Genomic DNA, 25,964 nt, shown 5'->3' with positions numbered 1-25,964 from the left:
GCACATTGCTGATGTACACTATTTTGCTATAAATAAACAAAAAAAACCTCACCCCAAAAAAGACACGTGCAACAACTGGGCATCCGTAGTACCTAAACATTTCGCCAGTGCGGCAGGCTTTTTTTTTTTATTCGAATATAAAGACGACTTTTTTCAATGAAGACAATGGAAACAGTGGAGGCAATTTTAAAGTGTTCAGTTCCTCAGTGCGATACAGGAGACCATTAAAGTTACATCACTGTGCCGTCATTACAGCACAATACCTGCATGCAACTTAACACACTCAAGCACTATGATTAACGAAATTACTTAACAGCCTTTATTAAACTCACGCTCTCTTGTGTTACAATTATTTTTACGAAGACGAGTTTCAACCACAGTGTTGGATACAACTACCTCAGGGGTGACCACAGTGTTGGATACAACTACCTCAGGGGTGACCACAGTGTTGGATACAACTACCTCAGGGGTGACCACAGTGTTGGATACAACAACCTCAGGGGTGACCACAGTGTTGGATACAACAACCTCAGGGGGTGACCACAGTGTTGGATACAACTATCTCAGGGGTGACCACAGTGTTGGATACAACTACCTCAGGGGTGACCACAGTGTTGGATACAACTACCTCATGGGTGACCACAGTGTTGGATACAACAACCTCAGGGGTGACCACAGTGTTGGATACAACAACCTCAGGGGTGACCACAGTGTTGGATACAACAACCTCAGGGGTGACCACAGTGTTGGATACAACAACCTCAGGGGTGACCACAGTGTTGGATACAACTACCTCAGGGGTGACCACAGTGGATACAACAACCTCAGGGGTGACCACAGTGTTGGATACAACAACCTCAGGGGTGACCACAGTGTTGGATACAACAACCTCAGGGGTGACCATAGTGTTGGATACAACAACCTCAGGGGTGACCACAGTGTTGGATACAACAACCTCAGGGGTGACCACAGTGTTGGATACAACAACCTCAGGGGTGACCACAGTGTTGGATACAACAACCTCAGGGGTGACCACAGTGTTGGATACAACAACCTCAGGGGTGACCACAGTGTTGGATACAACAACCTCAGGGGTGACCACAGTGTTGGATACAACAACCTCAGGGGTGACCACAGTGTTGGATACAACAACCTCAGGGGTGACCACAGTGTTGGATACAACAACCTCAGGGGTGACCACAGTGTTGGATACAACAACCTCAGGGGTGACCACAGTGTTGGATACAACAACCTCAGGGGTGACCACAGTGTTGGATACAACAACCTCAGGGGTGACCACAGTGTTGGATACAACTACCTCAGGGGTGACCACAGTGTTGGATACAACAACCTCAGGGGTGACCACAGTGTTGGATACAACTACCTCAGGGGTGACCACAGTGTTGGATATAACTATCTCAGGGGTGACCACAGTGTTGGATACAACTACCTCAGGGGTGACCACAGTGTTGGATACAACTACCTCAGGGGTGACCACAGTGTTGGATACAACTACCTCAGGGGTGACCACAGTGTTGGATACAACTATCTCAGGGGTGACCACAGTGTTGGATATAACTATCTCAGGGGTGACCACAGTGTTGGATACAACTATCTCAGGGGTGACCACAGTGTTGGATACAACTACCTCAGGGGTGACCACAGTGTTGGATACAACAACCTCAGGGGTGACCACAGTGTTGGATACAACAACCTCAGGGGGTGACCACAGTGTTGGATACAACTATCTCAGGGGTGACCACAGTGTTGGATACAACAACCTCAGGGGTGACCACAGTGTTGGATACAACTATCTCAGGGGTGACCACAGTGTTGGATACAACTATCTCAGGGGTGACCACAGTGTTGGATACAACTATCTCAGGGGTGACCAAAGTGTTGGATACAACTACCTCAGGGGTGACCACAGCGTTGGATACAACTACCTCAGGGGTGACCACAGTGTTGGATACAACTACCTTAGGGGTGACCACAGTGTTGGATACAACTACCTCAGGGGTGACCTCAGTGTTGGATACAACTACCTCACGGGTGACCACAGTGTTGGATACAACTATCTCAGGGGTGACCACAGTGTTGGATACAACTACCTCAGGGGTGACCACAGTGTTGGATACAACTACCTCAGGGGTGACCACAGTGTTGGATACAACTACCTCAGGGGTGACCATAGTGTTGGATACAACTACCTCAGGGGTGACCACAGTGTTGGATACAACCTCTGGGGTGACCATAGTGTTGGATACAACTACCTCAGGGGTGACCAGTGTTGGATACAACTACCTCAGGGGCGACCATAGTGTTGGATACAACTACCTCAGGGGTGACCACAGTGTTGGATACAACCTCTGGGGTGACCATAGTGTTGGATACAACTACCTCAGGGCCGTCCAGTGTTGGATACAACTACCTCTGGGGCGAGCACAGTGTTGGATACAACTACCTCAGGGGCGACCACAGTGTTGGATACAACTACATCAGGGGCGACCACAGCGCGTGATACAGCTACCTTAGGGGCGATCAGTGTTGGATATAACTACCTCAGGGGCAACCACAGTGTTGAATACAACTACCTCAGGGGCGGCCACGGTGTTGGATACAATTACCTCAGGGGCGACCACAGTGTTGGTTACAACTACCTCTGGGGTGACCAGACTGACCTCAGGGGTTCATACTGGAGACAGTAGAAGATGAGGCAATCAGTCCCTCACCCTTGACATTTGTTCAGTCTCGTAGCCTGGATCAACCTCAAGCACAGACAGGAGCACAGACACTTACATACCGGTGCCAGAAGAGAGGTGCAGCTCTTGAAAGCATGGTCACAGGTGGGCGGGATCCCCTGGTGGAAGTACTCGTAGGTGATGACCAAGTGTTGGGCTAGAGGTTAGCAGCTGAAGGGTCACGTAAGTTCCCCCGTCTTCTGATAACATGTTCATTTTTCCACTATAATCTACCTTGTCCATAATTACTATCTCATTGGCTTTGTTTCGTAAGGTGAAGTCTAGGATCTTTCCTTAATTCATGGTATAACTTAACAAATCAACTGTGTTGCAACACAACTGTTCTCAAAGATTTCTTAAGTTATACCATGAGTTAAGGAAAGATCCTAAACTTCACCTTACGAAACAAACAAAGCAAATGCGATAGTAATTATTCACAAGGTAGATTATAGTGGAAAAATGAACATGCTATTAGAAGTAATCAGTCCCTCAGCCTGGAGTCGATGTGTTCAGTCCATCAATCTTGTAGAATGTACAGCATAGGGCCCTAGACGTGGCTTATATACTGTAGTGAGGTGAGGCGAAGCAGGAGGAGGTGGGGTCAAAGTGGTATCATCCACTAGTCGAAGTAGGTCTTCGTGTAAAGGTTGGACAAGTGTTGAAGAATTCTCCTGCTTCGCCTCACCTCACTACAGTATGTAAGCCACGTCTACGGCCCTATGCTGTACATTCTACAAGATTGATGGACTGAACGCATCGACTCCAGGCCGAGAGACTGATTACCTCAAACTCCTCCTCTCCTTACGCCTTTCTACTATGTTATTAGAAGACGCGCGAACTTGCGTGCCTCTGAAGACGCTGTCAACTGCTGCGCCTCTCTTCAGGCTGCAGTGTATAAACGCATATTCTTCTGTCTTTGCTTTAGACTGAGGATCCAAGGCTACAAGAATGAACACCTGTCAAAACTGAGGGACTGATTGCTTCATCATCTACCTCCAGAATGAACACTATCAATGCTAAAGAACTGATTACCTCATTTTTTACCGTCTCCAGTTTATATGCTCTGCAATTAAATTAAAAAAGGCCAGTGGATGGCAAAACGTCTTCAAAATAAAGATACCCAAGTGTTGTACACGAGCTTTATTTATCTACTTGACGGTATATTATGTAACATTAATATAATCGTTCTAGTTCTATATTCTGATGTTTACATTAGCTGTGACTTCAACGTCACCCCATCATCAAATGATAGCTGTGGCCCACATACAGCTGCACCCTGCTTCCTTTATATAGGCTGCCTATTATACTATTAACGGCATAAAATACCAACAAGTTGATGAGTACGACAGGTGCAGCTCTTACGTGTGTATTGTGGAAATGTTTCACCTGCACACCAGGGTTTTCGGCTGAATACAGATGTGACTGAAATACACAGTAGAAGTGAAGAGGTAATTTTTAGGTTATGCCCATGCGTCTTATTAATCACAGATTTAATACTGACTACGTATAAATTAACCCTTAAGTTTAGGAGTGTGTTGTTAAATTAGACACATGTGCAACTTTTGGGTATCTTTATTGAGGAAACGTTTCGCCACACAGTGGCTTCATCAGTCCATACAAAGGATAAACTTGAAGAACAGGAGGAGAATGAGGTAATCAGTCCCTCAACCTTGAGTCGATGTGGTCAGTCCATCAATCTTGAATAGAATACGGCATATGAGCAGAGGAGCTTATAAACCGTATGGCAGGAGAGGTGCAGCAGTCGTAGGTGGTGTCACATTTGTCCAATGTGGAAGTAGGTCGTGCCCAAGGGTTAGGCAAGCGAAGAATTCCCAAGTATTAAGATCCCAAGAAGTTGCAGTGTCTCACAGGATTGTAGATGAATGGTTCAAAGAACCGACACGTTGTTAAATTAGACACATGTGCAACTCTTGGGTATCTTTATTGAGAAAACGTTTCGCTACACAGTGGCTTCATCAGTCCATACAAAGGATAAACAATCCTGTCAGACACTGCAACTTCTTGGGATCTTAATACTTGGGAATTCTTCGCTTGCCTAACCCTTGGGCACGACCTACTTCCACATTGGACAAATGTGACACCACCTACGACTGCTGCACCTCTCCTGCCATACGGTTTATAAGCTGCTTCTCCGCTCATATGCCGTATTCTATTCAAGATTGATGGACTGACCACATCGACTCAAGGTTGAGGGACTGATTACCTCATTCTCCTCATGTTCTTCAAGTTTATCCTTTGTATGGACTGATGAAGCCACTGTGTGGCGAAACGTTTCCTCAATAAAGATACCCAAGAGTTGCACACGTGTCTAATTTAACAACGTGTCGGTTCTTTGAACCATTCATCTACAAGTTTAGGAGTGCGGGAAGTGGCAGCAGATAAGACTAACTGTTGTCAATAGTAGTAGCAGTGATATTTACGGAGCACTCTAACCGCTCACTGTTGTCAGTTAGGTTGTATTCACAGAAGGGGCGGCGCTAGAATTTCTATGCTGGGCGGGAACGGGTGGGGGCGGGGGTTAAGGGTGGCTATTAGGCCTCGGTCAGATGACCAAAAGCTCCAGCTGTGGATCATCATATGATGAAGACCCGCATCAGGACACACTTGTCCTGTTTCCAGACAAACCTTAACTAACCTAACTGGTAGGAAAGGGAGCTAGGAGGCTTGTTTTGAAACAGCGTTATTTGGGAGCTGAAGACCCCTTACACCCCCTTTCCTTGGCGCCGCCACTGATTCACAGTGTATGTTAAAGGTGTTGACAAGTCCTGAGGCCTTGATGCCTATCCAGTTCTCACTGTACCTCTATATCGCCCAACAGACGTCTGGCAGTCTTACAAAATGGAACTTCGATAACTACAACGAGTCAGTTCCTGACCAGCCGAGACCTAGTGTGTCTACGTTGAACTGAGTGCTGCTAGCACCAACAGCCTGATTAACTGGATCATCAATTAGGATAATCTAGGACTGGGACGCAGAGGTCTATACCCTTCCTCCGGAATTAACACCAGACAGGTAAGTAGATCCACAGTTTTACATGAGGGCGGTGCTGCACCGTCCCTTCCAAAACCAATATTAGGGAAGTAACATTTGTGTTGCAGGAGGGAAGTGCTTATAAGTACGACACGAGTTGCAACACCTTGCAATACAATCACAGGACTTCCTCATAGCTGAGACTGCCTCACAGCCATGACTGCCTCACAGCCCTGACTGCCTCACAGCTACATGTAATGTTCTCAAACCCACCATTAACAAATGCACCCTGCCAGCGAGCCACTGATTATCCATTATAAATTCGTCGTGAGTTAACTAAAAAAAAAAATAGATCGTCTTTGCTTTCCTTCACAGCACCAACCCCATTATGCCGTATCTCAGGCAATCATAACACACCATTATCACGAGGAAAATCGCGGCCAACCAATCCCATCACCGAGTCATATCACCAAGAGGGGGGCGGCTGCCCCGGCTGCCTGTGATCAATTCGCCTCACCAATATACGTCTTCAATAAAAGCGTATTCCTCTTTAACAGGTGAATAAAAATGCAAATGAGTAATTCAAAATATAAAAATTACGCAAATTCAGCATTTTTATTTATTTATACTTAAGCAAAACCTGCCAACTAATGGAGTTAAAGAGACAGACATCATGGAAATATTGTGCACTGGAGGGTTACCCTGTTTGTGCTATAGTTGTGCTATATATGTTGTGCTATGTATTGTGTGTGTTATGTATTGTGTGTGTTATGTATTGTGTGCTATGTGCTGTGTGTGCTATATATGTTGTGCTATGTAATGTATTGTGTGTGCTATATATAGTGTGGTACGTATTGTGTACAGTACAATGAATATATACAGTGTGCGCTACATACAGTGCATATATAGTGTGTGGTATATACAGTGCATGATATATAGTGTATGTTTTATAGTGTACATAGTGTGTGCGCTATATACCGTATTATATATGTATGTCGTGCCGAATAGGCAGAACTTGCCATCTTGGCTTAAATAGCAACGTTCATCTTCCCTTATATGACAAGCGAAATTTTGTGTATGCAATAATTTCGCCAAAATCATTCTGAACCCAACGAAAAAAAAATATTTCACTGTGTTTGTTTAGTATTAAATTATTGTAAACAAATCTAAAATATATTTAGTTGGGTTAGGCTAAAATAAATTGTTCTTGTTATAATAAGGTTAGGTAAGTTTTCTAAAATTCCTTTGGAGCAAAAAAAAAATTTTTTACATTAACATTAATGAAAAAAATATATCTTTAAACGTATAAGAGAAATTTTTAGAAAGGACTTAATTTTAAATGAGTGCTTGCTCATTGACCAGTTTTACATATTCGGCACGACATATATATATATATATATATATATATATATATATATATATATATATATATATATATATATATATATATATATATATATAATATAGTCCTTTACCAATCTACCCACACTGGACCAATACCTTGGCGTGTAGCATGAGCTACACGTTTGATCCAAGGCAGCCAGCTTTCAGGGAGAAGGCTTACAGCTTTTCATCTCATCCCCTGCATGGATCAGCCTTACTAGAGATTTGAACAATGCAAGGAATTCGCGAGAGCATGCGAAATATACACTAACACTGATCTCTGGCTGAAGGAGACTCGAACCTACGAACCTTAGGACAAGGTACGCAGTGCTTTACCAATCTACCCACACTGGACCAATACCTTGGCGTGTAGCATGAGCTACACGTTTGATCCAAGGCAGCCAGCTTTATAATATATATATAATTATATATATATATATATATATATATATCTATATATATATATATATATATATATATATATATATATATATATATATGCAATAAGATCATAGTAAACAGGTGATTTCAGAATATGCAAAACAACCACTGTGACAGAATAGAGAAATTCCAAGATATGTTGATGATATTTTGCGCCTTATGCCCAAAAATGTAGATATACACCATTTCCTTGGAAAATTAAATAGCTTAGCCCATTCTATAAACTTTACTGTTGAGTTTGAAGAAAATAACTCATTGCCTTTTCTAGATGTTTTAATTATTAAGGGTAATAATGAATTCAAATTTAAAATTTACAGAAAACCTACAAATAACTGTTCCTATGTCCACTATTATTCTTCGCATCAAGATAGAGTCAAACTGTCTGTTTTCTCATCAATGTTTTTTGAGAGCTTTACGAATTTGTAGTCCTGAGTTCATAGATGAGGAAATATCCAAAATTTATGAAATAGGTAATGATTTAAAATACCCAAGAAATGTAATTGATAAATCTTTTAAAGTTGCTAGAAATACTTTTTACAATCCAAAAAGGGACAACCAGCCTTATTCAACTAAAAATATGTTGGTTCTCCCTTACCATGAAAACTTGGTTGATATGCCTTCTCTTCTTAAGACTTTTAATATTAAAGTTGTATTCAAAAATCTTGATACAGTAAAAAAAACTTTTGATAAAGAATTCCCCCCAAAATGCTGATGGATGTGTCTTTAAGATTCCTTGTAAAATTTGCGATAAAGTTTATTACGGTCAAACTGGTAAAAATCTCGAACTAAGATTAAAACAACATAAATATAGCATTAGAACTGGACAAGATTCCAATGCTCTATTTATTCATGTAAGAGATTTTAACCATCCAATTGATTTTCAAAAAGTTGAGAAAGTAGTATCAAGCAAGTCCATGGTCGACAGGAATATAATTGAATCTTGTTTCATAAAAAGCAGTTTTGACAATAATATGAATATTTCCTTTGGTTTATATAAATTAGATCCATTTATAACTAATAGAATTTGGGAAGAATTTAATAATACACTGGACAAATAATAATTTTTAAAATTTTCTTGGGTAGAATAGCTTGTTGGTGGGTTGTGCGAAGGACCTGTCCAGTTGGGCTGGTGCGCGTCAGGTGTTTAACTGTTGTGGGATCTGATAGTGAGGTGTTGGCCAGACACCTTATATACCTTCCTTGGATGCTTTACTTTCATAGTTCCTTGATAATGTGAGTAGTCACGAAAGCGCTTGGAATTTCTCTATTCTTTCACAGTGGTTGTTTTGCATATATATATATATATATATATATATATATATATATATATATATATATATATATATATATATATATATATATATATATATATTATATATATATATATATATAATTATATATATATATATATATATATATATATATATATATATATATATATATATATATATATATATGTCGTGCCGAATAGGCAGAACTTGCGATCTTGGCTTAAATAGCAACGCTCATCTTGCCATATAGGACAAGTGAAAATTTGTGTATGCAATAATTTCGCCAAAATCATTCTGAACCTAACGAAAAAAATATATTTCACTGTGTTTGTTTAGTATTAAATTATTGTAAACAAATCTAAAATATATTTAGTTGGGTTAGGCTAAAATAAATTGCGCTTGTTATAATAAGGTTAGGTAAGTTTTCTAAGATTCTTTTGGAGAAAAATTATAAATTTTTACATTAACATTAATGAAAAAAATATATCTTTAAACGTATAAGAGAAAATTTTAGAAAGGACTTAATTTTAAATGAGTTCTTGCTAATTGACCAGTTTTACATATTCGGCACGACATATATATATATATATATATATATATATATATATATATATATATATATATATATATATATATATATATATATATATATATATATATTATTTATATATAATATATATATATATATATATATATATATATATATATATACAATGTTTATGATATATACAATGTACGATAGTGTATGATATACAGTGTGCTACATACAGTGCATGATATATAGTGTGTGTTATATACAGTGTATATATAGTGTGTGTTATATACAGTGTATATATAGTGTGTGTTATATAGTGTATATATAGTGTGTGTTATACACCGTGTATATATATACAGTGTGTGTTATATACAGTGTGTTATATACACTATTATCATTCTTATAATCATGTTAGTCTGGTCGTGCGAAGCGTCACTATCAACAGCACTTTCCATGGTCTCACCAGCGAAATGTCTCGTCTTTTTTTCTGCAATATAACCTGAATGAACTAGGCACAGGGTAAAACCATATATCTTAGAAGGATTTCGAGAGTTTTCCTACGGCCATAACCCGGCCTTAGTCCAGGCTTATCTGGTTCTAGGCAAGATGATGTAAATCAATCTAAGTTATCCTTTCCCTTCTCTCTTCCTCTCCTTCCCCTCCCCCTTTTCTCTCTCTCTCTCTCTCTCTCTCTCTCTCTCTCTCTCTCTCTCTCTCTCTCTCTCTCTCTCTCTCTCTCTCTCTCTCTCACTCTTTACACATGGTTTTACAAGGTTAGGTTAAGGTTCTCTCCCCCCACCAACACCATCACTGTTCCTACCCTCTGATATACCTTTCATGAGTTTCAAGAATTTTTACTACCGAAGCTTGGCCATGGGTCAGGCTCGTCTCTGGCACTTGCTTGGTCAACCAGGCTGTTGCTGCTGGGGCCTGCCGCCCCACATATCCATCACAGCCTGGCTGATCTGGTACCTGGTGAAAATACTTGTCCCAGCAGTGTTTCTGATATCTTCCATTAAGATGCTGAATAGTCAGGTTCCACGGATGTTGATGCAATGTTTCCTAATTGTGTCCAGGGCGCCACTGCTTTTCACTGGGTTTATTTTGCACTTCCTCCCATATCTCACTAAAGTATACTGCTGTGGCAATGTGCAGATTTGGGACAAGACCCTCAAGTATTTTCCAGGCATATATTATCATGTATCAGCCAGTCTATGACAAGGCCTCTCAGTGGATCAGGGCTTTATCAACCAGGCCGTTACTGCTAGCCGCACGCAAACCGACGTACGAACCACAGCCCGGCTGGTTAGGTATCTGCCCAGCTCCCTCTTGAAGACAGCCAAGGGTCTATTGGTAATCCCCCCTTACGTATGCTGGGAAGCAGCTGAACAGTCTTGGGCCCCTGACACTTAATGTTGTCTCTTAGCGTACTCATGGACCAAGGCGTTTCTAGTAATTTAAACGTTTTATCAGCTTTGTGCGGGGGGTAAATGATCTCTGCCCATATAAACTTCACTACCACCACCTTAGTAATAATACCATCCACTAATACCACCACAGATCTCCACACACCCTCTATCACTGTTCAATCCTCATAACTCCCCACCCCTATCCCCATACCACTAACACCCATCACTGGCGGTGCTTCAAGAGAAATGGGGAACATTTCTGGCAAGAGGTGCCTCACGTCAAATGACCTGTTCTATGAAGCTTGTGGCATTATGACAAAGACCTTCCACTGGCTTCAGGCTCTACCTCGTGAATATTAAATATCACAGAACAGCCGTTATATTTAAACGTCTACTCACAGAATAACCCACAAACACAACACCACCACAACACTACACCATCACCAACCACCACCACCACATTACCACCAATCATCATCTACAACCATACCACCATCCACCATGACACCACCACCACAACCAGCAATCATCTACAACAACCACCACCACCAGCCGCCCTCTACAATAATCACCACCACCACCAGCCATCATCAACAACCACCACCAGCAGCAGCAGCAGCAGCAGCAGCACAGTTAGCAGGCTACAGACAGTCCCTGCCACAATCTCTCTCACTGTCTTACTTCATTTCCTATGCACGAGGAGAAGGCAGAGTGCCCGCTCCCAACCACACTTTGCTCGCAAGGATAGAGATCTTAAATCGCAGCGTCTTTATGGTCGAAATTCCCGCTTGTGGAGCCATAAAGTAATACTTTTTATACCGGGTACTCCAAGTTCCCTTCTGACACCGATGGTGAAAATGGTAAATAAAAGCAGGGTAATTTTCACGGGTTCCGGTGATGTTGGGTAGGACAGGAGAGGGAAAGGCAGGGAAGGAGAGGGCAGGAGAGGGAAAGGCAGGAAGGAGAGGGTAGGGCAGGAAAGGAGAGGGGAGCGAAGGGCTGGAGAGGGAAAAAATGAAGGTGTTTGGGAGAACATTTGTTTTTAACAAAATTATATACATCGGCAGTGAACTGTTAGGCTACTTTCCGCGGTCGTTACGTAGCTGTCTTCAAGAGGGAGCTGGACAGATATCTCGAGTCAGTACCTGACTAGACGGGCTGTGGTTCACCTGTTGGACTGCGTGCGGCCAGCAGTAACAGCCTTGGTGATCGCGATGCCTGGTCAGGGACCGGGCCGCGGGGGCGTTGACCCCCGGAACACCCTCCAGATAGGTAAAGAAAAAGCTGAAAGGGAATATAATAGAGCGGAGGGGTGTGAATGCTTAAGCAGAGATAATATCGGATGTTAGGGTCAAGTCTGACGGCAGTGTTGCTATCACATGCGACAAGTGACTGATAGGTTGGATAACCATAAGCTTCAAAACAAGAGGTGACAAGCTGATGGTGATACTCAAAGTCGCTTCCCTCTAAACAAACGCTATCAGCCTCTTTCAAGTCAGGAAAAATCGTAGACCTGGAGAATGTAGAAAGACTTTTCACAGCCAGTATAAACTCAGTCAAGAACTTAAATTATTGAGACTAAGTACCTTGACTGTACTCCCTCGAATTACGGGTGGAAACAATGGGGGCGTGTTTCCTAAAGACACCTGCTCTCCCTGTTCACTAAGCAGTAAAATAGGTATCTGGGTGTTAGTCGACTGGTGTGGGTCGCATCCTAGGGATAAAATTAACCTAATTTTCTCGAAATGCTCTACAAAACAAATGGCTTTCTATATAGTATGTAACTGATGTCAGCTAGGTCTGAACTAGTTGTATCACGTACTTGTAAAAATAATAATAATAATTATTATTATTATTAATTATTAATTCTAAGCGAGAAAAACACATAATTTACACCTGAAAATTTCTGAAGGACTTCTTCCTAAGTTCCTCTTTACAAGAGGAAGAGACTCGGCAGACAGTGCACAATAACTCTAATTGCCTTTCACACACACGGAAAAATCAACAGACTTACAGCTGTCTTTAAGACGGAAATAGATTAGTTCAAGTTAGTTCCTGGTCAGTCAGGCTCTAGTGCCTACACTGAACTCCGTGCAGTAAGCTCCAACAGCCTGGTAGATCAGGCCATCAACACGGAGGTCTAGTCCGGCACTGGGCCGCGGAGGCGGTGACCCCCAGCAGTTTTCTGGTAACTCTTTGGGATGGAAATGTAAACAGTCGACAAACGCTAGCTGTGTCACTGCATTTTAGTCTTTCCTGGGAGGCTTCATAAAAACTATGTTTGCATTACAGTTAGCAAGCGGCACAAACCTTCCCAGGATTGTGGCTGGAAGGAAGTTTTAGATTTGAAGATTCGGTAGATAACTCAAGTGCTCCTGACAATAAAACAATAAATATAAAACCCAGAAACACCCAAAATAAAAAAAAAACCACGAAAACAAAAAAAGGCTATTAGTAATGTCAAAAAGTGTTGAAGTTGCTTGAAGTTCCTACAGGTGACCCTTAGTTATGAAAACCACAACGCAAGATAAAAGAATAAGAAGAATTAGACGAATAAGAAGAATTAGAAGAATTAGAATTAGAATAAGAAAAATTACAAGAATAAAAAGAATTAGAATAGGAAGAATTAGAAGAATTAGAATTAGAATAAGAAAAATTACAAGAATAAAAAGAATTAGAATAAGAAGAATTACAAGAATCAGAAGGAGAATTAGCAGTAGCAGCAGCCGCCAAGCAAGATAAAATGTGCAGTCAGTTTGTCGCCACCAGTCACACACGGAGGTGGACGGGAGGGACCAGGAGCACCAGTAACTACGGGTGTTGTGTTGGACCTGAGCCTCAGTCTACAAAGAACAGTCTCAGAGTGATAAATAGTGCTGAAGGGTCCCCAGACACCCGCGTCCAGTTAAAGGATGAATAACTCTTTGCTAATCTGCAGAGCCTACCAGGCCTAGCACTTCCCAAGAACATAACTGCACGTGATTCATGACGTTCCTGTGAGAGAGGCCTGCTACAGAGTGAAACCAAAATAGCAGCCTTTGTTGTATTTATAAAGCAGAACTGTTTGGCAATTAAATGTATTTAGCATACACAGTTTTTAACATTATCACACTTACACTATCATTATATTATCAACTTGCTACTTGCGTGACCAATTTATTCTAGTATTACAAAGCCAAATAACACAAAATTGTCAGTAATATGTACTTCTGGTGTCACGTGACTTCAGAGTAACTGATAGAGGCGCCCACATAGGGGCTAACACACAGGGAGTACGTACATATTACCAACAAAACAAGCAAAATTACTGTACTTTCCACTATTAGTTTCGTGTCACCGTAAGTTTCAATAAAATTAGACGAGAGAAAAAAATAGCCCCACCAATCACGAAGAAAGAGGTGCCGGGTTCTTAGTGAGGAAAGCACCCTGTGGGATAATTGTCACCCATCATGAAAAATACGTCACTAACCCCTCCTGGGGAGCTAGTGACGTGTTCTTCATGAGAGGTGACAATCTTCCCACAGAGTGCTCGCCTCACTAAGAACCAGATATCTTTCCGTGATTGGTGGGGTTATTTTTTCTCTTATCTAATTTTGTTGAAACTCAAGGCATAACAAACGTACAAACATACTCAACCACAACGAGGCCAAGTCTTAGACCGAGCCAAAGGGGTGCTAACCCCCGAAACCCTCTCCAGGTATACTTCAGGTACACCACCACCACGTCAACATGATCCAGCATCGCGGGGAAAGAGGGGATGATTAAAATATAATATATGACTCTTAGCATCGTAGATGGAGGGAGAAGATTAGAGGGAGAGAAGAGAGGAGGGTGAACGGTGATAAAAAACAAGGGAGTTAGCTAGGAGTGAGGACAGGGCGAAAGGAGGAGGAACATCTCATGTTGTGATAGTTACAATATAGAGATAAGAGAGGGTGAGAGGTGGAGAAAAGGAAAAGATCTTAAAAGAAAGAACCAATAAGGGGAAAAGGAACGAAGGGAGGGAAGAGAGGAAGGGAAGAAAGAAAGAGGGTGGAAAGGGAGAAAGAGGGTGGAAGGGGAGAGAGTGGGAGGAAGGGCAGAGAGGAGTATGGGGACAGAGGGGGAGGATGGGAGGGAGGGAGGGAGAGAGAAAGAGAGAGAAAGAAAGAGAGAGAGAGAAAGAGAGAGAGAGAGAGAGAGAGAGAGAGAGAGAGAGAGAGAGAGAGAGAGAGAGAGAGAGAGAGAGAGAGAGAGAGAGAGAGAGAGAGAGGAAGGAAGGGGAAAGAGGAGATATACGATATAGGAGAATGTAAAGGGAAGATAAACAAAGGGTAAGAGAAGGGTAAAAAGAGGAGAGTGGCAACAGGGAGAGTAATCCTGGCGGAAAATCCAACATGGTCCTTTCCAATATTGGATAAAAGCTTAGGGAAATAGATTGCCATAATGCACATAAAGCCATTTGTAACAAAAATGCGGAAAAAATGCCCCTTTTTTTTATCACAATTTACGTCATTCGCTAAACATACTTTTCAATTTTCACTACTAAATAATCGTCACAAATATTTAATCGAAACAACAACAAAAAAATCCTCGTTCACAGATCCATTTTTTTATTAGATAAAGTCACTTAATTTAAGCAATGTTTGATGACGGTCACAGATGGATAAGAAATACCAGGTCATTCTGGAAGGTTTGTAGGCGGTTACTGGCACTATAAGTTACAAATACCACGGATGGAACAATTCATAATAACCCAGAATACCATTGCTGGAATAATTCACAGATAACCCACAATACCATGGCTGGAACTCTCTTGAAATAGACTTAGCTTTATCACAACATAAATACATGTATACGCCAATTTCATACTTTTTTTATGATAGATTTAACTATTAGTCGTCATTATTTTTTTAAATGCAATCATATCAGACCTTTCGCATTCTCTGTAAAATAATATTTTAACACTATATGAGCGTCCAGGAAGTCAGCAGCAGAGGCCGACACGCAGAATTTGCCAGCACTCGTAACGGTTCTGTGAAGAATTGTGGATGGTGTGATAAACAAAGAATCTCGCCCCTACACGCTCGCTAAGGATGGGTTCTCTCTCATATGTCCGGGTTATTTGTGCAATGTTCCAGTCACGGTAGTGTGCCTTTTTGTTCTTTACGAATTCTTAGTTATTCTTATATTCTGGAATACAGTGACAAGGAAGGTTTTCAGTTTATTCGCAAATTTACAGAAAAGTAGCCTAGAGCTGATTCAGCTTTTCGAAAATATGAAAAACATGAAAATTAATTTGAACATGAATGTAAACGTATTGGGAATGTAACAATGAACTAGCTCGAAAATGTGATATTTCTACGCAATGCAGCAGCACAGAGAACGCATGAGAAAAAGATTCCACGAGGAAATTGCAGAAGATGAAGAAATATTTGACGACAGGAAGAAATTCATAGTTGAATCATACTACTTAGCACGAGTAAAAGATTCGAGCCTTTTAAAAAAATGTGGCTTTCAAATTTTGTTGTTAAAAGAAGCCAAAACATATTGACAACGCAGATATTGTAAACAAATTAGAATTTTAGACAGCCATGTGCTATTGACGTCATAGACAGTCAAACAGAAATCGTGCGTTTCTTTCATTTAAAGACTCATATGTAAAGATATAATGAGCAATAGCAATAAGACAAATTCAAGTGTCGAGAAACTCACTCTCATCAAGTGTACTAAATTCATGATATCAACAACATGTGTTCCATCTATCATAACCTATCGACACTACCACATTTTTCAGAAAAAAAAAAAAACTAGCGCAGTTTCGGAACAATGCTTTAGTCAATTGAAACAAAGTCCTCCCTGCGTTCTACGATGGTCGAGAACGGACTGTTCTGGTTATCTTCGTTCTCCACCGAAAAAAAAAGTTGACTGCTAAGGTAGATTAGAACTACGATACTTAGCTAGAATGAATCCTAGACGAAGAGGCTGCTGTAGTTGCTTCATACATAATTGAAGTCAAAATAATACAGAAATGTATTATTTTGACTTCAAGTACAAAATATACTTATAAAACTATTTTTGTGTGTTTTGAGCTTAAATACAAAATAAATATATTTAATGAATCAAAAATTATTAGGTGTTCCCAAAGGAGTACCTGTAATCAGTGGCGTGCAGAGGGAGGCCGAAGGGGCGGTGGCCCCGGGCTTCCAAATGGGAGGTGGGACATCCAATTAGAGAGGGAAATAAGATAGTGATTTTGAAATTTCAGCGGTGATAAATCAATTTTTGGAGGCACACCGCACTACAGAGGCAGTGGTTAGCCCTTTATTCCTTTAACATGGTGTACTCTTTCTGTCCACAGAAAATGGTGCTCTCACATAGTTTTATCATTAGTGGAGTCTCAAAACGTTTGCAGAATCCGAAAATGGGGTTCCACGAAGCTTCTTGTGATCTGAAAGAACTTATTCGTATCTTGAATTTGAAGAAAGACGAAATTATCCACAATGCAATACATTTGGCTAATGAATATTGTGAAAAGTGGGGAATACCAATTGCACGAACAAGGAGAAGAAGAATAATGCCTGGACAGTCAGCAAAAGATAGTGGACTGACGGCACAAGAAGAAATGGATAGAGATTGGGAACCGATTAAACGGAAATTGAAGACCGCAGTGTCCGTCTTCAAGGACTCAGATGAACAAGAAAGAGAGAAATTAAAAGGAAGATGAACAAGAAAGAGAGAAATTAAAAGAGGAATGTTCAGACTTTGCACATTATGATAATGATGTTGCAGCCATTCAGTTATATGACGAAATTGATTTTGTGATGTTCCTTCGAGCTGGAGGGAATAGAATTCCCCCTGATGGTAAAGATGCTCTGGAGTCTTTACTGTAGTATGGGAGGGATGTCTTTCCGATGCTGTGTGTTTCATACACATTACTGCTTACAATCGCATTTTCAGTCCCAAGTTGTGAAAGGTCATTGTCAAAACTGAAATTAATAAAAACGTAACTGAGGTCTTGAATGTCACAGGAGCGACTGACCAACCTGGCTTTAGTAAGTAATGAAAAAGAATTTCTCACAGCTGATGTAAAAAGTGAAGTAGTTCAAGTGTTTTCTGGCAGGAGGGATCATTTGGGGAAAAGAACTTGATAAATTTGGTTGATTTATATTTAAATCGAATAAAGTGTATTTCATGTTTCATCTGTGTTTACATATTCAAAATATCTCCCATTCTCATAATATTTCTCAGTACTAGGCCTTATACTCGAGTCTTTGAGGCATACAATCAAGGAGTTAGCCCTAGGCATCACCAGACCTCTGCACGCCACTGCCTTTAATTAAGAGGTTACTTTGTTTTCCAACTTTTCGATTTTATTTCACTCATTATCCGAGAGCAGCGTTGTACGGCCCTAGTGGGTTTAGCGCTTATTTTTTATTATGATAATCATTACCCGAGAACGCCTCATCCAACTGGCTTCTAATTTTCAATACACTAGTGTACAGTAATGATGACCAAATTCCTAGAACAATTGGCATGTTCTTGTGCCCTATGACCAAAGTTGCTGAATTTATTCCCAGAATCCTGGAATCGCTGAAATAACTTCCAAAATCCTCAGTGGCGGAGCTTCGAACGTTCAAAACAGGTGCCAAAATATTCAACAATGGCGGAGAGAAAAATTCAGATGTATGGATGCAGATTTGACTATTTTGTGTTAGTGTGAAATTTTCAGTCCCGTTAAATCACGTTAAACAATTTTCGGTTCACCTCTTGTGAACGGATTTAATATTTAATGGCTGATACATCTTAGGGTCAGGATAGTACCTATTAAGTTTCGTTTGCACACAGGCAAATTTGTTGTAGTAATATAGTTTAAAAAAAAAAACTTGGAAGCGTTGGAATCTTTGCCACAACTGGAGAACGACTCTCCAGATCGGCTTCAAATTTTCATCACTGGTGTGATTTCCTGAGCACAAGGCTCACGCTGCCATTACATAATTCCCAATTTGTCAATTTCATTAAATAGTGATTTATTCAGTTTTTATTCAATAACTAAAGAAGAATTTCTCCGACTGGTTTCAAAATATTATTGATGTTCTCTATATGGATGATACTCCACAAATTTAGAGGTGTAAATCTGAAATTTTACTGAAACTGTTAATCTTGGAATCGATGGAATCAGATTAATTTCTGGAAAATGGTTCTTTTGATTGGCTTCAAACCTTAAAGCTGGTATATCTCAACAGGAACTTTTTTTTTTTTTAATTTTGGGCTGTATGCAAATTTGCCAATTTTATCAAACTGGATTTTTTTAAAATAATCATTATCAAATATTTTTCTTACAGGCTTGTAGGAAATTTTAAATAGAATGTGAATGAGAAAAGTAAACCGAAAAAATATCCGCAGTTTTATGGTATTTTAAAGTTGAACGAGGAGAGATTTTCCTATTTTCGAACATTCTCAGCAACATTTTCGTTTGCTTTCTCACAAATTTTTGCTCATTCCTCTAGAACGCCTTAGTCGATCGGCTTCAAATTTTCAACACCTGTGTAATGTATCTCGGGAAAGATTCATGTAACTATTTGCATGCGCGGGTGCCCTATGCACAATAATACAAAGGCCATTCCCAAATTTTGTTTCCGTGTGGTAGGTGGAGACAGTCTCCTCTGACCGGCTTCAATATTTCAACACTGGTGTTTATCACTAGGCAGAAGGTTGGTATATTTAATGGAGTGTGTAGATGTCATTTTGCCACTTTTTAATCTCGAAATGGTATAGTATTATTTTATCTTATTGCATTATTTTGCTTATATGCTGGTGGGGGCTCTTGATCCAAGGAACTGGACTTATCTTCCCCTTGTTTGGATGGAATATAAATCCTGCCCCCATTCCACAGCGTTATATGACCCCTACGAGTTTAGCGCTTTCCTATGATTAAATTTTGACAATTGTGAGCGGCATCAATCATTAATGGTAGATGCAGTGTATAAAACAGATGGAAGGTTTCATGGGTTTAGGCTGTGTAGGCACAAATTTTGTTGGATTCTGTAGAGTAACAGGAAAACGCATCTTCTGGTCACCTTAAAACTTTCAGTTTCGATGTGTCTTCCCCAAAGGAAACAACTTCTTGGTGTTAGGCTGTGCAAGTTATCATTTGTCAATTTTATTAATCAAATTGTTCTGTAAAATAACTGGAGAATGTTTCGTCTCATCAGAAATAAGTCGTAGTGTTTACTCTTATTTGGTGTTATCCTAGGTTAAGTCAACTTAATATTTTTCTTGTGTCTATAACATATGTGCTCTCAAAACCATTGTTAAAACTTTGCATGTTATATACACTAAGCTCACATACAACTTTCTTACTGTATTTACTTTCTTAAAAGCTGGCCAATATTACCTGGATTAATTTTGGCCTGTATAGGCCCCAATTTGCTCATTTTTTACAAACCGGAAAAAAAAAATACTTCTTTTCCTTTGATAATTTCTGAATGTTGCATCTGATCAACTTCAAACCTTCTAAGCTGATGACTGAATCATGCAATTTCTGAGTGGCTACTGAGATATTTTATGATACTGATTTTTTTTTTGTCTCTCTGAAAGGTTTGAATTAATTTATCCTGTACAATATTCCAATTTACCCTTTTTACTCTGCATTAGTTTCTTTATGATGACTTGTTAATGCCGCTTGATTCCCTTCAAATCTTCAAAGCTATATTTAACTACAATAACAACTTACGCTGAACAATGTCAATCGCGTGCAGTGAGGCGCTGGAGACTGGGGTTATGAAATACGGGGATACAATTTTTGCATCGAGCAGCGACTGAAATATCACTAGATTTAATCTGTGAGTGAGGATGGTGCATTTGAATGTGTTCGCTCCCACTGATATTAGAACCCGGACACTCCACTGGTAGTGGTTCAGCTTCATCTGTTAACAAGCCTCTGATGTTAGAACCTGGCCCATCATTGGCCGTGGTTCAGCCTCATGTTAATCACTTCGGGGATCATGGTCCTCGAGGCCCGGTTCACACCAAGCCTCCTAAATCGGAAATTAAATATTAGTGAAATAGAAACTATAAGAAACGCGTGAAAGTAAATTTAAGTATGTAATGAATGTAGGTGGACATGTGTAAGATTTATCTGTTATCTATCATGTTTATTACACACAGAAAACACCAGCAATCTTGCCAGAGTGCAAAACATTCAACAGACTTCGTGCCTCGCATATCGCAGCGAAGAATACAGTCTTGGCTAGATCGAAACAACGAACCAAGAATTTAGAGAAAATTAAGACTTATGAGTATTCCAAGTTGGACCGAAACGTCGTCATAAGCTTTTCTTTCCTATGTGGGGGTTATTTGCCTATTGTTTCAGTCACGGTAATGTGCCTTTTTGTCCTTAGACGTTTCGATCAGTCCTTGATCCCACGTCCATTGCCTCCGATACACAACCACACAACCCATACCCACTTTCTCGTGTTTTACTCAGCCTGTTAAGACCGCCTTGTGAACCGGGCTGTTCGTGCTAGCGACCCGCCGGTCCACATAGCCGACTCACTCGGCAATTGCAGAAAGAAATTGTCCAACCTTTTCTTGAAAACTTCTATCTTCATTCTAGCAATATTTTTGATACCTGCTGGAAATATGTTGAGCCCTGAGCCACGGATGTTGGCAGTGTTTCATAACTGTACTCATACCACACTTGCTCTTCACTGCCTTTATTTAACTTTCTACCATATTTTTCACTCTACTTGAAACGTTAGGGACCAGGCCCTCAAGTATCTTTCCACGTTGTGAATGCAGCTGCGAGGAGGCGGGTGGAGGCAGTGGAGATGTCCTGTCTAAGGGCAACGTGTGGTGTAAATATTTTGCAGAAAATTCGGAGTGTGGAAATTAGGAGAAGGTGTGGAGTTAATAAAAGTATTAGCCAGAGGGCTGAAGAGGGGTTGTTGAGGTGGTTTGGTCATTTAGAGAGAATGGATCAAAGCAGAATGACATGGAGAGAGTATAAATCTGTAGGGGAAGGAAGGTGGGGTAGGGGTCGTCCTGGAAAAGGTTGGAGGGAGGGGGTAAAGAAGGTTTTGTGGGCGAGGGGATTGGGCTTCCAGCAAGCTTGCGTGAGCGTGTTAGAAAGGAGTGAATGGAGACGAATGGTATTTGGGACCTGACGATCTGTTGGAGTGTGAACAGGGTAATATTTAGTGAAGGGATTCATGGAAACCGGTTATTTTTATATAGCCGGACTTGAGTCCTGGAAATAGGAAGTACAATGCCTGCACTCTGAAGGAGGGGTTTGGGATATTAGCAGTTTGGAGGGATATGTTGTGAATCTTAATACGTATATGTTTCTAAACTGTTGTGTTCTGAGCACCTCTGCAAAAACAGTGATTATGTGTGAGTGAGGTGAAAGTGTTGAATGATGAAAGTATTTTCTTTTTGGGGATTCTTTTTCTTTTTGGGTCACCCTGCCTCGGTGGGAGACGGCCGACTTGTTAATATATATATATATATATATATATATATATATATATATATATATATATATATATATATATATATATATATATATATATATATATATATATATATGTCGTGCCGAATATGTAAAACTGGTCAATTAGCAAGAACTCGTTTAAAATTAAGTCCTTTCTAAAATTTTCTCTTATATGTTTAAAGATATATTTTTTTCATTAATGTTAATGTAAAAATTTTTAATTTTGCACCAAAAGAATCTTAGAAAACTTACCTAACCTTATTATAACAAGAGCAATTTATTTTAGCCTAACCCAACTAAATATATTTTAGATTTGTTTACAATAATTTAATTCTAAACAAACACAATGAAATATATTTTTTTCGTTAGGTTCAGAATAAATTTGACGAAATTATTGCATACACAAATTTTCACTTGTCCTATATGGCAAGATGAGCGTTGCTATTTAAGCCAAGATCGCAAGTTCTGCCTATTCGGCACGACATATATATATATATATATATATATATATATATATATGTGTGTGTGTGTGTGTGTGTGTGTGTGTGTGTGTACTCACCTAACTGTAGTTCTAGGGGTCGATTCATAGCTCCTGGCCACGCCTCATCACTGGTCACTAGTAGGTCCACTCTCTCCCTGCTCCATGAACTTTATCATACCTGGAACGCAGGCGAGAAAGAGACGTATCATAATCTACACTTGAAAAATCCTTAAAGGAATGGTCCCGAATCTGCACACAGAAATCACTGCATACGAAAGTAAAAGACTGGGTAGGCGGTGCAAAATATCCCCAACAAAAAGTATGGACGCCACTGGTACACTAAGAGAAAACACCATAAGTGTCCGGGGCCCAAGACTGTTCAACAGCCTCCCACCAGCCGTAAGAGGAATTACCAATAGGACCTTGATTGCCTTCAAGAGAAAGCTGGACAGATACTTCAAGTCGGTACCAGATCAGCCGGGCTGTGGTTCGTATGTTGGACTACGTGCGGCCAGCAGTAACAGCCTGGTTGATCAGGTCCTGATGCACCGGGAGACCTGGTCGTGGACCGGGTCGCGGGGGCGTTGATCCCCGGAATACCCTCCAGGTAGACTCCAGTCAGGTACCTCTTCTTAAAGCTATGTATGGATCCTACCTCCACTACATTACTCTCCATTGTTCCACATCCTGACTACTTTATGGCTGAAGAAATACTTCCTAACATCCCTGTGACTCGTGTGTGTGTGTGTGTGTGTGTGTGTGTGTGTGTGTGTGTGTGTGTGTGTGTGTGTGTGTGTGTGTGTGTGTGTGTGTGTGTGTGTGTGTGTGTGTGTGTTTTCAAAAAGCAGTCCAAGTGCTTTGAAGCGTTTCCAATAGTTTAATGTTTCACTGATTCTATGTGGGAAGTATACGACCTCTATATTTTCCAGCTATGCTCTTGCTCGCTTTCTCTCTCTCTCTCTCTCTCTCTCTCTCTCTCTCTCTCTCTCTCTCTCTTTCCACTTACAGCCTTACATCTCATATTTATCCCCCTCTCCAACTTCGCCAAGCCACCCCAGGAACCCTCCTATCAACATTCCCACTTAACCGTACCACCTCCAGGCTCCAATCAGAGGCTCCCTTACAATACCCTCTCTCGCTTGCTCACAGCTCAAGTGCTCTCGGAATACGAATGCAGAGGCACGTCCCTCAAGGGTAGCATTCACTTGAATAATAATCCCAGGCTTATACTGCTCCAACCACAGTTGTTTTGACAAGAGATGCAGCCAACCTGGCGCAGGGTTAAAACACCCGCCATACTTGTTTACATACAAGCAGCAGATTCACAAATAACTCACACTTAGAGGAAACACTGGACGACGTTTTTGTCCATCGTTGCCTGAAGTTTCATCTCTGAGTGTGGGTTATTTGTCGGTTAGTCCAGCCACGGTACTGTGACTTATTCTTGCAAGTAGCAGAGGAAGGCAAATGCAAAATGACTGCTTTCTTTCGATTTTTAACCCCCGAGGGTTATCACTCCAGAATTCCAGAGTAACCCCAAGAAGCCAAGGAATGTGGCTTATTTCCGTCGGGGTCCTTCATGTCTGTTTACAATCAGCGCGCTGTATTTGTTTACATCCGCGACTGAAGGATCCTCATTCCCCGGAATATTCCTTGGCCCTAGCAAATATTTAACCGTACTCGTTTCCGTTTAACCGGGCACGCGATTGGAGCAATTCGATTTTATTCGTAAAATGTTCATTATCCTGAATATTTAATTTAATTTCTTTTCGTTTTAAAAATAACTTTTAGGGAACTATGATATTAAACTGCACTTTCTTGTGTTATGTCATTCACAGTGTCAAGCTGTGATAGTAGTAGAGCCCCGCACCTCAGTAGTCTCAGACACGCTGGCCCACCATCCTCCCGCTGTAGTATTAGCTGTGACATTTACGAAACACTGACCGCGTAGATCACTCAGTGGTCGTAGCCTCAAACAACATTTACAACACAATAAAAAAAACAGATAAACTAAACAATGAAGGCAAAGAAAAATACTTTACACAAATAATACTATCACAAAAAGCTAAAATGGCCAGCATCAATTAAAAACTCCATTAAATTAGGAATATCAAAAGACACTCCTTAAAGGTCCCCGAGGTCCCTACAGGCATCTCGGTAATTATAAAAATCATAACGAAAGCTGAAAGGCCTAATTCGTGGGTACACTAGCAAAATATGATACACAGTGGCACGACAGAAGCTACACAGAGGGGACAGGAGCACTTGCAAACAGGTGGTTATGGGAGAGATGTGTGTCCATTCATCAGCTGACATAGGTTCGTCTCGGAGTAATTATCATTTTTAGAGGAGGAGAGCCATACACCCACTTCCTGCTAAACCCTGTATAACTTGCTCTTAGTCTGCAGGACTTTGCTCCCACTGTAGTAGCACACGGAGCTGGCCCGCCTTGTTCCAACTGTAACAACAAAAGTGGTTTTCGCACCTTATTTCTACTGTACCAACACGAGGAGTTTGCCCACATTGCTTCCCCCTGTATCTACACATTACTGGTTTTGAGAACTGTTTTAGTCTTTCAGGATGGCCTGATGCCAGGTTTCCCTAGTAAAACCGTCTAATCATCCAGCAGCCTTACAGCCATCAGTAGAACTTTCTCCAGAGTTCTCTTCAACACTTCTACCTTATCCTGGAAATATTTCTTGTATTCACCAGAAGAGCGATGTGTCTTGGAGGACGGATGTTGACACAATGCTATCTGATTGTCCTTGTGCCTCTCTCCCTTTCCCTTGTACTTCAGTGTTTATTTTACAGATCCTTCTGTCTCTGTTATGAAGTGTATATGGAGCAGGGATTTGACCCACCCTCGAGTATTTTCCATGCACAACGCACGTCTCTCTTTCTTCTCGATTCCATGAAGAACATTCAGAGTACTATGAGAGGTACTCCTAGTCTTGCAACAGTGCATGGTGTAACTCCCAGTCTTGCAACATACAGTACACCGTGCACCCACCCAGTCTTGCAACATACAGTACACCGTGCACCCACCCAGTCTTGCAACATACAGTACACCGTGCACCCACCCAGTCTTGCAACATAGTGCACCACCCAGTCTTGCAACAATGCACCACCCAGTCTTGCAACATACCGTGCACCATCAAGTCTTGCAACATACAGTACACCACCCAACCTTGCAACAGTGTACCACCCAGTTTTGCAACATACAGTACACCACCCAGTCC

The 25,964-nt window shown here is 40.8% G+C and overlaps 1 protein-coding gene across 6 annotated transcripts in view; it reads right to left on the bottom strand.

Annotated features, from left to right (window-relative positions):
- LOC128693328 (uncharacterized) overlaps positions 1-25,964 on the bottom strand; it is a 354,225-nt gene that overhangs the window by 165,454 nt on the left and 162,807 nt on the right. For 4 of the 6 annotated variants that reach the window (XM_070089438.1, XM_070089439.1, XM_070089440.1 and 1 more), the window contains exon 3: positions 22,804-22,903. The exons of the other annotated variants lie outside the window; for them this stretch is intronic. The gene's annotated coding sequence lies outside the window, so the exon portion shown is untranslated. The remainder of the gene's footprint in view (positions 1-22,803; positions 22,904-25,964) is intronic. 6 annotated transcript variants of the gene reach the window in all.

This window comes from Cherax quadricarinatus, chromosome 28, assembly GCF_038502225.1.
Source record: "Cherax quadricarinatus isolate ZL_2023a chromosome 28, ASM3850222v1, whole genome shotgun sequence".
Classification (NCBI taxonomy): domain Eukaryota; kingdom Metazoa; phylum Arthropoda; class Malacostraca; order Decapoda; family Parastacidae; genus Cherax; species Cherax quadricarinatus.
Note: the sequence above shows the minus strand (reverse complement) of the source record. Positions and strands in the feature narration are given on the sequence as shown.